This window comes from Ascaphus truei, chromosome 2, assembly GCF_040206685.1.
Source record: "Ascaphus truei isolate aAscTru1 chromosome 2, aAscTru1.hap1, whole genome shotgun sequence".
Taxonomy (NCBI): Eukaryota; Metazoa; Chordata; class Amphibia; order Anura; family Ascaphidae; genus Ascaphus; species Ascaphus truei.
Window position 1 is genome coordinate 199,203,204 of NC_134484.1, and position 14,761 is coordinate 199,217,964.

Sequence of the window (14,761 nt, forward strand, 5' to 3'; positions counted from 1 at the left end):
GAGAGAGAGGGGAGGAGAAGAGGGAGAGGGGGGAGGAGAAGAGGGAGAGGGAGAGGGGGGAGAAGAGGGAGAGGGGGGGGGAGAAGAGGGAGAGAGAGAGGGAGAGGGGGGGAGAAGAGGGAGAGGGGGGGGAGAAGAGGGAGAGGGGGGGGAGAAGAGGGAGAGGGGGGGGGAGAAGAGGGAGAGGGGGGGGAGAAGAGGGAGAGGGGGGGAGAAGAGGGAGAGGGGGGGGAGAAGAGGGAGAGGGGGGGGAGAAGAGGGGGGGGAGAAGAGGGAGAGGGGGGGGAGAAGAGGGAGAGAGAGGGGGGGGAGAAGAGGGAGAGAGGGGGGGGAGAAGAGGGAGAGAGGGGGGGGAGAAGAGGGAGAGAGGGGGGGGAGAAGAGGGAGAGCGAGGGGGGGGGGAAAGAGGGAGAGGGGGGGAGAAGAGGGAGAGAGGGAGGGAGAGAGGGGGGGAGAAGAGGGGGAGGGAGAGAGAGGGGAGGAGAAGAGGGAGAGGGGGGGAGAAGAGGGAGAGGGGGGGGAGAAGAGGGAGAGGGAGAGGGGGGGAGAAGAGGGAGAGAGAGGGGGGGAGAAGGGGGAGAAGAGGGAGAGAGGGGGGGAGAAGAGGGGGGGAGAAGAGGGAGAGAGGGGGGGAGAAGAGGGAGAGAGGGGGGGGAGAAGAGGGAGAGAGAGGGGGGGGAGAAGAGGGAGAGAGAGGGGGGGGAGAAGAGGGAGGGAGAGGGGGGGAGAAGAGGGAGGGAGAGGGGGGGAGAAGAGGGAGAGAGGGAGGGAGAGAGGGGGGGAGAAGAGGGGGAGGGAGAGAGAGGGGAGGAGAAGAGGGAGAGGGGGGGAGGAGAAGAGGGAGAGGGAGAGGGGGGAGAAGAGGGAGAGGGGGGGGAGAAGAGGGAGAGGGAGAGGGGGGGAGAAGAGGGAGAGGGGGGGGAGAAGAGGGAGAGGGGGGGGAGAAGAGGGAGAGGGGGGGGAGAAGGGGGGGAGAAGAGGGAGAGGGGGGGGAGAAGGGGGGGAGAAGAGGGAGAGGGGGGGGAGAAGAGGGAGAGGGGGGGGAGAAGAGGGAGAGGGAGGGAGAGGGAGGGAGAGGGGGGGAGAAGAGGGAGAGGGGGGGAGAAGAGGGAAAGGGGGGGGGAGAAGAGGGAGAGGGGGGGGAAGAGGGAGAGGGGGGGGAGAAGGGGGGGAGAAGAGGGAGAGGGGGGGAAGAGGGAGAGGGGGGGGAGAAGAGGGAGAGGGGGGAGAAGAGGGAGAGGGGGGGGAGAAGAGGGAGAGGGGGGGGGGAGAAGGGGGAGAAGAGGGAGAGGGGGGGGGGAGAAGAGGGAGAGGGGAGGAAGGGGGGGGGGAGAAGAGGGAGAGGGGAGGGAGAGGGGGGGAGAGGGGGGGGAGAAGAGGGAGGGGGGGAGAAGAGGGAGGGGGAGCGATGGGGGGAGGAGAGGGGGGGGAGAAGAGGGAGGGGAGGGGGGGAGAGGGAGGGGGGGAGCGGAGGGGGAGGAGAGGGGGGGGAGAAGAGGGAGAGGGAGGGGGGAGAAGAGGGAGGGGGAGGAGAGGGGCGGAGGAGAGAGAGGGAGAAGAGAGAGAGAGAGGGGGAGAAGAGAGAGAGAGAGGGGGAGAAGAGAGAGAGAGAGGGGGAGAATAGAGAGAGGGGGGGAGAAGAGAGAGAGGGGGGAGAAGAGAGAGAGGGAAGAAGAGAGAGAGGGGGGAGAAGAGAGAGAGGGGGGAGGGAGGAGAGGGGGGGGAGAAGAGAGAGAGGGGGGAGAAGAGAGAGGGGGGGAGAAGAGAGAGAGGGGGGAGAAGAGAGAGAGAGAGAGAGGGGGGGGGAGAAGAGAGTGGGAGGGGGGAGAAGAGAGTGGGAGGGGGGGGGGAGAAGAGAGTGGGAGGGGAGGGAGAGGGGGGGAGAAGAGGGAGGGGGGGAGAAGAGGGAGGGGGGGAGAAGAGGGAGGGGGAGCGATGGGGGGGGAGGAGAGGGGGGGGAGAAGAGGGAGGGGGAGGGGGGGAGAAGAGGGAGGGGGAGGGGGGGAGAGGGAGGGGGGGAGCGGAGGGGGAGGAGAGGGGGGGGAGAAGGGGGAGGAGAGGGGGGGGGGAGAAGGGGGAGGAGAGGGGGGGGGAGAAGAGGGAGAGGGAGGGGGGAGAAGAGGGAGGGGGAGGAGAGGGGCGGAGGAGAGAGAGGGAGAAGAGAGAGAGAGAGGGGGAGAAGAGAGAGAGAGAGGGGGAGAAGAGAGAGAGAGAGGGGGAGAAGAGAGAGAGAGAGGGGGAGAATAGAGAGAGGGGGGGAGAAGAGAGAGAGGGGGGAGAAGAGAGAGAGGGAAGAAGAGAGAGAGGGGGGAGAAGAGAGAGAGGGGGGAGGGAGGAGAGGGGGGGGAGAAGAGAGAGAGGGGGGAGAAGAGAGAGAGGGGGGAGAAGAGAGAGAGAGAGAGAGGGGGGGGGAGAAGAGAGTGGGAGGGGGGAGAAGAGAGTGGGAGGGGGGGGGAGAAGAGAGTGGGAGGGGGGGGAGAAGAGAGTGGGAGGGGGGGGGAGAAGAGAGTGGGAGGGGGGGGAGAAGAGAGTGGGAGGGGGGGGAGAAGAGAGTGGGAGGGGGGGAGAAGAGAGTGGGAGGGGAGGAGAAGAGAGTGGGAGGGGAGGAGATGAGAGAGGGGGGAGAAGAGAGAGAGGGGGGAGAAGAGAGAGAGGGGGGAGAAGAGAGAGAGAGAGGGGGGGAGAAGAGAGAGAGGGGGAGAAGAGAGAGAGAGGGGGGAGAAGAGAGAGAGAGGGGGGACGAGAAGAGAGAGAGAGGGGGGACGAGAAGAGAGAGAGAGGGGGGACGAAGAGAGAGAGAGGGGGGGACGAAGAGAGAGGGGGGGACAAGAGAGGGGGGGAGAAGAGAGGGACAAGAGAGAGAGAGGGAGTGGCAAGAGAGAGAGAGGGGGGGAGAAGAGAGAGAGGGGGGTGAAGGCAGAGAGGAGGTAACACATAGGGGTGGTGTGTGTTCTCTAGCAGAGTTTCTAGGAATGTTACTGTGTTGCTTATGTGTCAATCGAACTTGTCTAATAAAAACTACAACTCCCATGATCCCCTACTTGTGAGCAGTAGAGCATAGGGCTGTGACCCGGATGTAGTAAGCAGCGAAGGGTGGAAATGAGTTCTGCAGGTAGTCCTGTGAGAAATGCAAAGGATCTGTGACTCGAGTGATCTATGATGTAGCAATGAGAAGTCACTTACTATGCCTGCCCTGTCTAACAACCCGCCCACCCGTAGCCCGGAGAAGGGGATGTCAAACCCGAAGTCACCCGGAGAGGTGGCAACCCCGGGGTGGAGGCTGCAATATCATCTCACAAAGATGTCCTAGCTTTCTGTTTGCACAGAGAATTAGGCTGAGTCCCCGCTAGCGCTGAGCGCGCTGGCGCTCCAAGCATGTGTGGCGGGTGCCTGCGTCTGCTCGCGCCCGGGGTGAGGGGGGGGGGGACGGCATTGCCGAATATTGAGCGATCGGGAAAGTATAACATTTTTATTTACCTAAGCGCATCGCGTGTGTGCACGCGCATACCCGCGTGACCGGGGACTTGCATCTATATATATATATATAGACAAGTCACCTCGCCAAGTACCGCCCGCTCAGTGCTAGCGGGGCCACAGCCTAAGGCTAAACCCCAGTGGCCATATTGTTTTGCCCGGACAGGAATTATTGTAAGGGATTTCAAAATTACATATCTCAGTCACGGATACCATACATTCCCAACTCCAGTCCTCATTGACAACTAAACAGTGCAGTTTTTAAATATACCCTTGCTTGAGCACAGTTGCTTCAGTTGATATGATTGGGACACTTGTGCTAATGAGGATAACTGTGAGAAATGGTGACCTGTGTTTATAGAGAATAGCGGGCACTCGCTATACATTGCGATGCAGCCGCCAGGGTGCTCCGAAGAGTTGTATTGTTGTACAACATGTAAGGAGAAAACGGCCACTCGTAGGTCTTGCAATGATCATATATTTATTGAAAGATGATCAATGTTTTGGTCCACAACAGGGATATTTATCAAGATGACAAAGAATTGAAAGTGAACTAGTATTGATACCCCATGAAAATAAATTGTAAATAAATACATTGTGAATAAAACCCAAAATAGGATGCAAAAGGGAGTATGCAAGTAGTTGCGTGTCAACGTTTATGACCTAGTGTGGAGTACAGAAGAAAAGCACCCAGAGAATAAAAACATAAACACGTGCCACATATTGTAATGACTGTTATTTTCTTATACATCACATTTGATAGATTTCTATAATGCTGTATATGCTGGATTTGGTATCAAAGCAAATGTGTATATATTTATGATGATACACAATTGCGTCACTTGGTTCCCATAGTAACTTTAGGATTTTAGATAGTATCTTGTTGAGCAATTATTTTATGGGGAAGGGGATGCTGTGATGAAACGCGTTGGGAGACAGGAGACATCAGTACGTTACAAGAGAAGGAGCTATGCGCAGCAATTGGCTGGAATGCTGTCTATATTGATTGACAGACCTAATTTTCAAGACCCACTGCCCCTCCCTATCACTGACGAGCGCTTTCTTTTTCCATTTGTGAATGTTTAGTGCTGGCGCCTTGGTTATGCTTTTTTCTTTTCACATTATCCAGGGATTGGTTTACATGTATCGGTATCAGATTGTTATCCAATTAACCAAAACCTAGATAGAGAGTATAAAGAGTAGCCATAATCATAGTTGAATGAAACACTCCAGAGGAAGGAAATGTGCAAAACGCATACAGTTGGAAGCTACAGAGAACTGCTGAGCTCTGAGTGCTTGCGGAGACAGCTGATCGGAGGAGTAGGAGAATGGGGCAGACTGCAGACATCTGCAAGCATCGCAGGATGTGAGAGTGGCGATGTGGTGGTCCACAGCCTGCATTATTAACTGTCTGTTATTATTTGGCAGCAGTAAGGCATCATATTCTGGTGGGGCGATTCCAAACCCCGAAAACTCCATGAGCATGAGAACTGCAATTTCTACCCCAATGTTTCAAAGATCTGGGAAAAGTGTGTGTGAACAGAATTACGTTCCTTTCCCTGCATAAAAGCTTATTGATTTGCACTACTGTATGTTTTCCTCTTTTCTCTCTTTTTTTTCTGCATGTGCCGCTTGATTGGGAGGAGTGGTAATTGCAACTGATTGCACTATACTGAATGAAAGAATCAACCTTTTAGGATTCTGTGAGACGGTCCTGTTTTTATTCATATGGCAACGTTGTTTCCATATCACTCTTTTACAGTCCCTTTTTGTCCCATTGTCTTTATATTATATTGGTAGAGTGCATCTAGTACTGCACTAATACTTTTCATATTGTCACTAAGAACCTTGAGGGGGTTGTTTGGGTTTTGAGTCATGATCACTTTATCTTACATGTATTGCTTATTTATACACTGGTCACTCACTGTTATTGAACACTGAATAGGACATGTATCAGTGCACCTGTCTTTGTTTTAATTCAGGACAGAATGAGCCCTGTGTTAGCTTCAGCAGTAGAGTGACAGAGGAAAGTGTATCTTTGCAATGTTACGGAGGAAGAATGTGGGAGGACTCAAATGTGACACCTAGGCAGCGTGCGTGTGGTACTGAGTATATGATAGTTCTGCCAACAGTAATGGAGAAGGGGACAGTAGGGCCAGGATTGGGAGGAAGTATGATGAGCTTCATCTTTGACATGTGAAGTTTGAGTTGGCGTAGGTCCATCCAGAATGATATAGTGGAGAGACATTCAGTTTTTTTGGTCTATACAGCAGGTGTAAGGTCAGGGGTTGAATGGTAAGTTTGTGTCATCAGTATAGAGGTGATATTTGAACCTAATAAATGTGATAAGGTAACCTAGAGAGAGTGTGTAAACAGAAAATAGAAGAAGTCGTAGGATAGAACCCTGTTGGAATACAAGAAACGAGGCGTAGATGAAGGTGAAGAAGAGGAATACTGAGAGAGAGAGAGAGAGAGAGAGAGAGTAAATAAGATGAAGTGATGGTCAGAGAGAGCAAAGGGGGAAATGGAGATATCGGAGAAAAGTTTTTTTGTGAAACCAGGTCCAGGTAGTGGCCATCCTTAAGGGTGCTGGCTGTAGTCCATTGGTGAAGGCCAAAAAAAGAGGTTAGAGAGAGAAAGCGGGGTAATCATTATGGCAGTTTAAGTCCCCAAGGGGAAGACAGAAGGGGGATGAGTAGAGTTAGGTAAGCGATAGATGACCGCCACATGGAGAGGGAGAGGAGAAAAAAAGCTGGACAGTGAGCCTCGGAGGAAAAGAAAGAGAGGAAGATATAGGAAGGGATCGTAACGGCAAATTGACGACAGGCGCCCCACGCTTCCACCCCTATCATCAGGGCGCAGAGTGTGGGAGAAAGAAAGGTCACCAAAAGAGAGGGCAGCTTCCTGTGCAAAGTCAGACTGAGTGAGCCAGGTCTTGGTTATAGCAAAAAGGAGAGAGTGAAAGAAAAATAAGTAATGTACAGATAGGAACTTGTTAGAAAGAGAGTGGGCATTTCAGAGGGCACAGGACAAGACGAGAGGGAGGTTGATGGGATGGATATGAGATTAGAGGTGTTTCCACCACAAGGAGGACAAGTTGGATGTGATAGGCGAGGACAGAAGCATGTAGAAATGAGACATGTACCAGGATTTGGAGAAATATCCCTAGAAGCAAGGAGGAGACGCATGGAAATAAAGCGGATTGTGAGGAGGATTTGTTGTTGTGCAGGGTGTATTGCTGAGTTGTGTCAAAAGGCACCGATAGAAAAGTTTGTGTGAACACCTCTGGAATGCCCTTCCCCTCAATATCCGACTAGCACTCTCTATCCTTTAAGAACCATCTTAAAACCCGAAGGGAAAAAGAAAAAAAAAAGGCACAGAATCCAATCGTCAAAATGCAATCAATTTACTGATGACCGATATAGTGAAACAAATTAAAAACATCAAGTATTGGATTGAAACACTGCAGGGTCCACTGAAATGAAAAAGTTTTTTGCAACTGTTAAGCAGAATTGGACCTCAGGAAATTCATATTTTAAAGTGGAATACTGTAAGTATTGGGGAAAAGCCTAATAATCCAGAGTAATTAGATGCACAGTGTGGGTGATCAAGCCACACTAATCAACCAAACTTTTTAGGCTGAAAAATCCTTACGGCTCCTAAGGATTTTTCAGCCTAATGGTTCGGTTGATTAGTGTGGCTTGATCACCCACACTGTGCATTCTGTCTAATTTATTATCTGTTTCTTGTCCCTTCTCCCTCTTTCCTACTTTAAAATCTGCTCAACCTTTCTAAAATCCTCCCCCCTAGCACAGAAGATCCCTCTCCATTGAGGTGGAATCCGTCCCTACCATAAAGATGGCACCTCTCATAAAAGGACTCGGTGCCCTAAAAACCCCAAACTCTCCTTCCTACACCACTTTCATAGCCATGCATTAACCTTCCTAAGCTCCAACTGTCTCCCAAGGGTAGCGCGGGGCAATGGTAGTATTTCAGACAAATTTAATAGGTCCTTGGACCGATAAAATAAATGGGAACACTAGATACAAAAACATAAGCCCACCTGGCGATAAGAGATACGCCAAATAAAGGTGGATATGTTATATAAAAATCCTTTAACCTCAAAATGCATGCAGTGAGATAACCGCTGCTCGAATTGGCCAATCCAGGAAAAGGACAACAGAGCCACAGGTACTATATACTGTCAAAGCAGGATGATAACCACTATGACATATCAACTAAAGAACAGATAATCTAATGTCCTAGTTATCCCTACAACTAGGGCCACAATAAAAGGATAGTTAGTATAGTGATCATAATTAGTGCACCCTAGAGTAATAATATACTAATTTGAAGTAGTGTCTGTGGACTATACTAATCTACTATAGCACCCTAAGAAGCCTGATGTGATGTGTACCTAATATTAGAAGAGAGTTATGGTAGTAATAACATCTCTTAAACTACCCTGCAATGGGGAGAAAACCAGATGTTCTCCCCATTCGATAAGTACTCCTACACCTTTATTGCTAAGCTGATTGTGCAATAAACACAATTTTACTACATCTGGAGTTGCCCTATCTATTTTTGATCCACTGATGCGGATGCTGTGCTCCTTTCCTTCTACATATCCTGAATGATGGAGTACTATATTGTTGACTGAAGAGTGCTGTGTCTTCATGAGTCTTTGATAGAAAATGTCCTCCTTTCCAACATAGTTCAACTCCAGAATCCAAGGCCAATAGGTGTTCTTTTGTCCACTTCTGTTGAACTCCATATTGTGTGCCACTTTAAAGATGAGACACTGCTAATCCCTGCAGATGGTGTCTCCCCTCTCTGTATCTAAATAGATAGGCCTAAGAAGTCACCCGATCACAATAAAGTTCTGCCCAGCACATGAGAGGCACAGAAGACTAATGTTAAAGCAGAGCTCAAAATTGCCTTAAGAGATTTTTACCTTGGAGATTGCCTCCCTAGGTAAGCAAACTGAGTCACTAGAAAAGTAAACTGACATTGTGGAGGCCTATAACCTATTACAGTATGAAGTACATGCCATTCGTGAGCAGATACAGGGATTACAAAAGAAAACTGAAAACCTCAATAGGTCACGACAAAACAGTCCAGAATCTAGTACCTTACTGTCTGCGCCTATTTAACCAACTCGTACCAGATGCGGAGCCAGGCTCACTTCAAACCGACAGAGCACATTGGGCTCCAAGGGCCAAGCCAAAATAAAATGACCCCCTTTGATTTACTAGTGAGAGTTAATTTTTATCACAGGAAAGAGGCAGTTTTGAAAGGCACAAAGTCCCAGCCTAAGATGGAAATGAAAGCGTCATATTACAGATATTCCCTGATATCTCCCCCTCAACGCTAGCAAAATGCAGAGATTTACGAGCTATCACAACTTGTTTGAGAGATATTGGTGTTGGGTATAAATGGGATTCCCTTCCATCTTATCACCATTCACAAGGATTGTACCTATACTGTTAGACCCTGATATTATTTTAATTAGCCATTCAGTATGTCACATGAATATGAGTTATTTATTCTTGCACATATATTGTACTTCTATTTCACATGAAAAAAAAAAAAGCTTGACATGAATGTTTTACTCATATTGGGATACAGTTGCTTATGTTGTACTAACTGCTGCCCCCCTAGTCTGAAATCACACTGCTGCTGAAGCCAGCTCTTCACAACACTCCTGTCTAATTGCCTATTACCTTTTTGTTTAATTGCAGATTCCTTGACCAACAAATGAAAACATCAGTTCCAACATCATACACATTGCTGACATCATAATTTGAGGTCAGTAACCGAAGGGTATCATAATCTGACTGACATGGATTATTGGCACAAGTGCAGTAATATGTACTCCCGAATGTAAATATGACTAACTGGAAACTACTATTTCAATGTTAACCAACCCATTTCATGTTCGCTCTATATCACCTCTTGTACATATTGTACATAGTTCCTGTTATCTCAATTTTTTCTCGGCATAACATTCCTTTGGGCAGAGTTCTGTTGGTGAAGGGTATTTTATTGGTTATCCCCATATAGTAGAACACCTGCCCCTTCAGCACATCAAATTATTATAGCATTTGTTAGTATGATAGTTGTGCAACAGAAAAAGCGCAAACCAAAAAAATCACCAATATTTAAACACTGAATTAGTCAAAATGTGAATATAGAAAAATAAATATCACCCTAAAGAAGAAATGCCGCTTTTTCAGTAGATTTTTCCCAACATTTCATGTAGCAAGGCAGCAGAAACTTCAAAGTACAAAACTCTAAAAGAGAAAATGAACATAGTGCAAATATGCTAATGCTTAAGTAAAAGTGAATCTTGAGAAGCTTTTAAAGGCCCACTCACGTGGTGTTGAAATAATTCAGGCGTTTTCAGTATTGTATCTGGTCTGGATCTTTTGGAATTGGATGTAAAATGGAACTCCCAAGTCTAAAGTAAAAATACAATTGAGCAGTGAGCTCATTCCACTCACATGCTCCATAGAATAAAACAGCAGTTTGAACACTTGGGGTCTGAAGGTTTCATCGTCCTGATCCTACACTCGTGTGTTAGCCGGCTTTTGCTTCTCTGGTAGTCAGTCGCGCATACGGGTTGATGACGTCACGTGCACAGCGTCAAAGATGCAGGTGATAGACTGCGGTATTAGGTGATTAGTTGTGCAGGCCTGGTCTAGTGTGTGTGTGTGTGTGTGTGTGTGTGTGTGTGTGTGTGTGTGTGTGTGTGTGTGTGCAGCAGCCGCAGCATCAGTGTTTGTGGGTGTAGCTACAGAGTTTGTGTGTAGCAGCTGTGTGTGTGTGTGTATGTATATGTGTGTATATATAGATATATATAGATATAGATATATATCTCTGCCGTGTGTGTGTGTGTGTCATGCTGTGCTCACCACAAACAGGACGAGACCCCGGTACTGAGATGGGAGTTGTAACAAACACCAGCCACAGGCATGGGGACCACGTCCGGAGTGTAGGTTTGTCTTGGCAGCCGGGTCAGGGAAATAGAGATCAAAGTAGTCTTTATACTTGCTGAGTTAAACGTAGGAGATATCCGGAGCGTAGAAGGTACTTTTGCCGAGGTCAGGGTTGGAGAGTGGTAGAGGTACAATGCCGAGGTCAGGATTGGAGAAGAGCGAGGAGTCAGAGATAGCCAAGATCAGGAGCCAGAGGTCGGAGTAGTGAAAGCAAGCCGGTACGGTACACAGAGGATGAAAACTGGAACTAAGCAACAGGACAGGGACAAGGCAGGAACAGCAAGGGTAAACACAGGTAACAAGTATCTATGCTCAGCCAATGTGCCTATGACATTGGTGAGCATATATAGGCTGGATCAGCCAACCCCCATGGGGGGTGGAGCGGGGCGCGGCGGCATTGATAGGTCCAGGGCTCAACAAGCAGGTGTAGCTGTTTGTGCAGCTAAAGAATGTTGACACGGAGCTTGGGGGTGTGGCGCACGTGTCACGTGTAAGCGCCGTGCACAGGTAGTGTGCGGCGCGATCCGGAGGCAGAGCCTAAGTCCATGGCGTCGGATGACGCCATCCTGGTGCGCATGCGCGCTGCGTGCGTCGGGTAAGAAGTGCGGTTCGTTGGCACCCCACGTGTGCGCATTGGTGCTCAGGAGGATGCGCAGGGCGTTTGCAAGTCCTTAGTCCTTACAGTACCCCCCCCCCCTCCCTTCAGAGGAGACATCCGGGCAAACCCTGCGAGGCTTCAGGGGGTATTTTAGGTGGAACTCTTTGAGTTTGGGTGCGTGGACTTGCTGGTGTGGAATCCAGGATCATTCCTCGGGACCGTATCCTCTCCAGTGGATGAGATACTGGATTGTCCCTTTTGATAAGCTGGAGTCTAGGATGGCCTGAACTTCGTACTCTTGCTGGCCCTGTACGATTTGGGGACCCGGTGGTGCAGGAGATGGATCTGGGAAGCGGAGGCTGCGGTATACAGGTTTCAGAAGTGAAATATGGAACAAGGATGGAATCCTCATTGAAGAGGGGAGTTGCAGGCGGTATGCCACCGGATTGAGTTCTCCAAGATCTTGAATGGACCCAAGAATCTTGGGACCAGTTTGAGTTTGGGGACTCTTAGGCGTATGTTCCATGAGGACAGCCATACTTTGTCTCCCGTTCTCAGCCCTGGAGTTTCGCGACGGTGGCGGTCTGCCTGGGTCTTCTGTCTGGCGGAAGCCTCTTTTAGGTTACTCTGGATCTTAGTCCATGAATTTTGCAGTGCTTGGATCCGGTCGTCCGCTGAAGGAACCCCAGAAGGAGGGGAAGAGATGGGCAGTCGTGCCGGAATGAAAACCGTAGTTTACGTAGAAGGGCGAGACCTGTGTGGATTCGTTCCTCAGTGAATTATGGGCGAACTCTGCCCACGGGAGAAGGTCTGCCCAGTCGTCCTGGGTGTCCGCGATGAAACAGCGCAGGTACTGCTCCAAGGACCGATTGGTCCTTTCTGTCTGTCCGTTAGTCTACGGGTTTTACCGGGATGAAAAATGAGGGAGATGTTCAATTTCTTTGTGAAGGCCCTCCAGATTCTCGAGACGAACTGGGGCCCTCTGTCCGATACGATGGTCGTGGGAGTTCCGTGGAGGCGGAAGATCTCCTTACAGAATATGTCCGCCAGTGTGGGGGTGTCCGGTAGGCCTTTAAGTGGAATAAAATGTGCCTGTTTCGAGAAGCGATCTATGACTTGTAGTATAGTGTTCATACCTCCGGATCTTGGCAGCCCTACTATGAAATCCATCAATAGGTTCCTCCAGGGACGTTCCGGGATGGGTAGGGGATTCAAGAGCCCTTGCGGTTTGCTGCGGGGTACCTTATTCCTTGCACATTTGGTGCATGATACAGGAGGAAACCGGGGCGCTCACTACCGTGAAGAAAAATAAAACAACGAATACTCCCGTATAGAGAACCTTACAGTGCCCACCATGTAGAGTCACTCATGGAGGTAAACGTCCTGCAGGTCACCCAAAAAGGATCTACCTTGATCCTTGAGACAATAGAAACAAAAAAGGAGGGGAGCGCTGGTATACTGGCAAAAACTAAGCAGAATCAAATCATAACAAACGTGGTGCATGCCTTGGTGAACTTCTTTATGACGCCTTGCATGTTTGGCCACCAGAGTGTCAGTGTGATTAAGTCTGGGGTTCTTTTGGTTCCAGGATGACCTGCGGTTTTTGATGAGTGTCCCCATTCCAAGATTTTTTTTTGCGGAAGGGAAGTGCTGCGTAGAGGCATCCATTCGGGACCTCCAGACCTTCCGGAATGTTAGTTTGATCCAGCAGGACGTCATCCATTATGTCAATGTGTTGGCGGAGATAATGAACCTGGCAGGCAGGATGGACTCTGATTTGGCTTCGGTTTTGTTCTCTGTTAAAGAACTGTCGGGAAATGGCGTCTGCCTTTAAGTTCTTGGAACTGGGTATGATATGATGTAATTGAAACAAGAGAAGAATAGGGACCAGTGGGCTTGACGGGCTCCTAATCGTTGAGATCTTTCCAAGTACATGAGGTTCTTGTGGTCGGTGAGGATTGTAATGGGACTCTCTGTTCCTTCCAGTAGATGTCTCCACTCTTCTAAGGCTAGTTTGATGGCTAGTAGTTGCCCACTGTTGCCCATGTCGTAATTTTGCTGTGCCGATGAGCATTTTTTAGAGAAGAAGGCACATGGGTGTAGGTTGGAAGACAGTGATGCTCAAAATGACAAAATGACGCCGGTTTCGATGTCTGATGCGTCCACCTCCAATCTGACAGGTAGTCTGGGATTGGGGTGGATCAGTATGGGTGCAGAGATGAAGGCTTTCTTTAAGGCGTTGGACTGGATAGCTGCAGGTGGCCAGAACACAACGTCAGCTCCTTTCCTGGTGAGAGCCGTGATGGGTGCGACAATGGAAGAGAATTTGTGGATAAACTTTCTGTAGTAATTGGCAAACCCTAGGAACCTCTGGATGCCCTTGAGAGTCGTGGGGAGCGAACAGTCCACGACGGCCTTCAGTTTGGAGGGGTCCATGGAAAACCCAGAATCAGATATGATGTATCCTAGAAAGGTGGTGGGTTTTTGATGGAAGTTGCATTTTTCCAGTTTGGCGTAGAGGGGGTGCTGACGAAGGCGTAGAAGTACCTGTTTGACTTGGTTAATGTGCTCTGAGATGGTCTTGGAAAAAATTCAAATGTTGTCCTGGTAAACGATAACGAATCTATTCAGCAGGTCTCTGAATATTTCATTTACAAAGTCTTGGAAGACCGCTGGGGCATTGCACAGGCCGAACAGCATGACCAGGTATTCATAGTGACCGTCTCTTGTGTTGAATGCCATTTTACACTCGTCTCCTTGACGGATCCTTACTAGGTTATAGGCATTGCGGAGGTCCAATTTGGTGAATATGGTGGATCCCTGGAGACGATCGAACAGCTCCGATATCAATGGTAATGGGTACCGGTTTTTAATGGTGATCTTGTTTAGTCCTCAGTAGTCGATGTAGGGTCTCAGAGTACCATCTTTCTTCTTTCCCCCCCCCCCCAAACGTTTTTATTAGGCATAGTTATCTTTACATACAGTGATTTACATTTCAACTCTGGCCTAATACAATATAGTTTTCCTTGTTCAAATGGAATTGTGAGGCCTGTGGCCTCTTTTATTAAATCTTGTATTATAAGCCAGTATTTTTGAATCTCAGGACATAGCCACCAGATACCATCTTTCTTCTTGACAAAAAAAAATCCAGCCCCCGCTGGTGACGAGGATTTCCTGATGAACCCTTTTTGGAGGTTCTCCTGGATGTATTCGGACATAGCTTTGGTCTCTGGAAGGGAAAGAGGGTAAGACCGCCCTCTGGGCAGGGTGGAACCGGGCAGGAGATCTGTAGGACAGTCGAAGGATCGATGGGGTTTAGTACCTCTGACCTGGCTTTGTCGAATACGTCTCTGAATTCTGTGTATTCTTCTGGTAAAACGTCTTGTGGCTCCTCTGGGGTCTTCATGCTGAAGATCTTTTGAGGTGGAACTGCGCATGTTGGGGAGCATTTTTGTTTCCAACAGATGGGTCTTTGCTTGGCCCAGTTAATGAGTGGGTTGTGGCGTTGTAGCCAAGGAAGGCCCAGGATGATCTCGGTGGATGGTGAGTGGATCACGTCTAAGGTGATGTTCTCCCGGTGGGTCTGTTCGCACAACAGGGAGATTTCCGCACTCTGTAGGATGATGAAGGCCGGCTGCAGGGAATGTCCATCAATGGCCTCCAATCCTACCGGGGTTTTTTCCCCCCCCAA

At 49.3% G+C, this 14,761-nt stretch overlaps 1 long non-coding RNA gene across 2 annotated transcripts in view; it reads left to right on the top strand.

Annotated features, from left to right (window-relative positions):
• Nucleotides 1-14,761, top strand: part of LOC142487093 (uncharacterized) — a 106,884-nt gene that overhangs the window by 1,655 nt on the left and 90,468 nt on the right. For both annotated transcript variants that reach the window (XR_012799137.1, XR_012799138.1), the window contains exon 2: nucleotides 9,216-9,282. This is a non-coding gene — a long non-coding RNA (uncharacterized LOC142487093). The remainder of the gene's footprint in view (nucleotides 1-9,215; nucleotides 9,283-14,761) is intronic.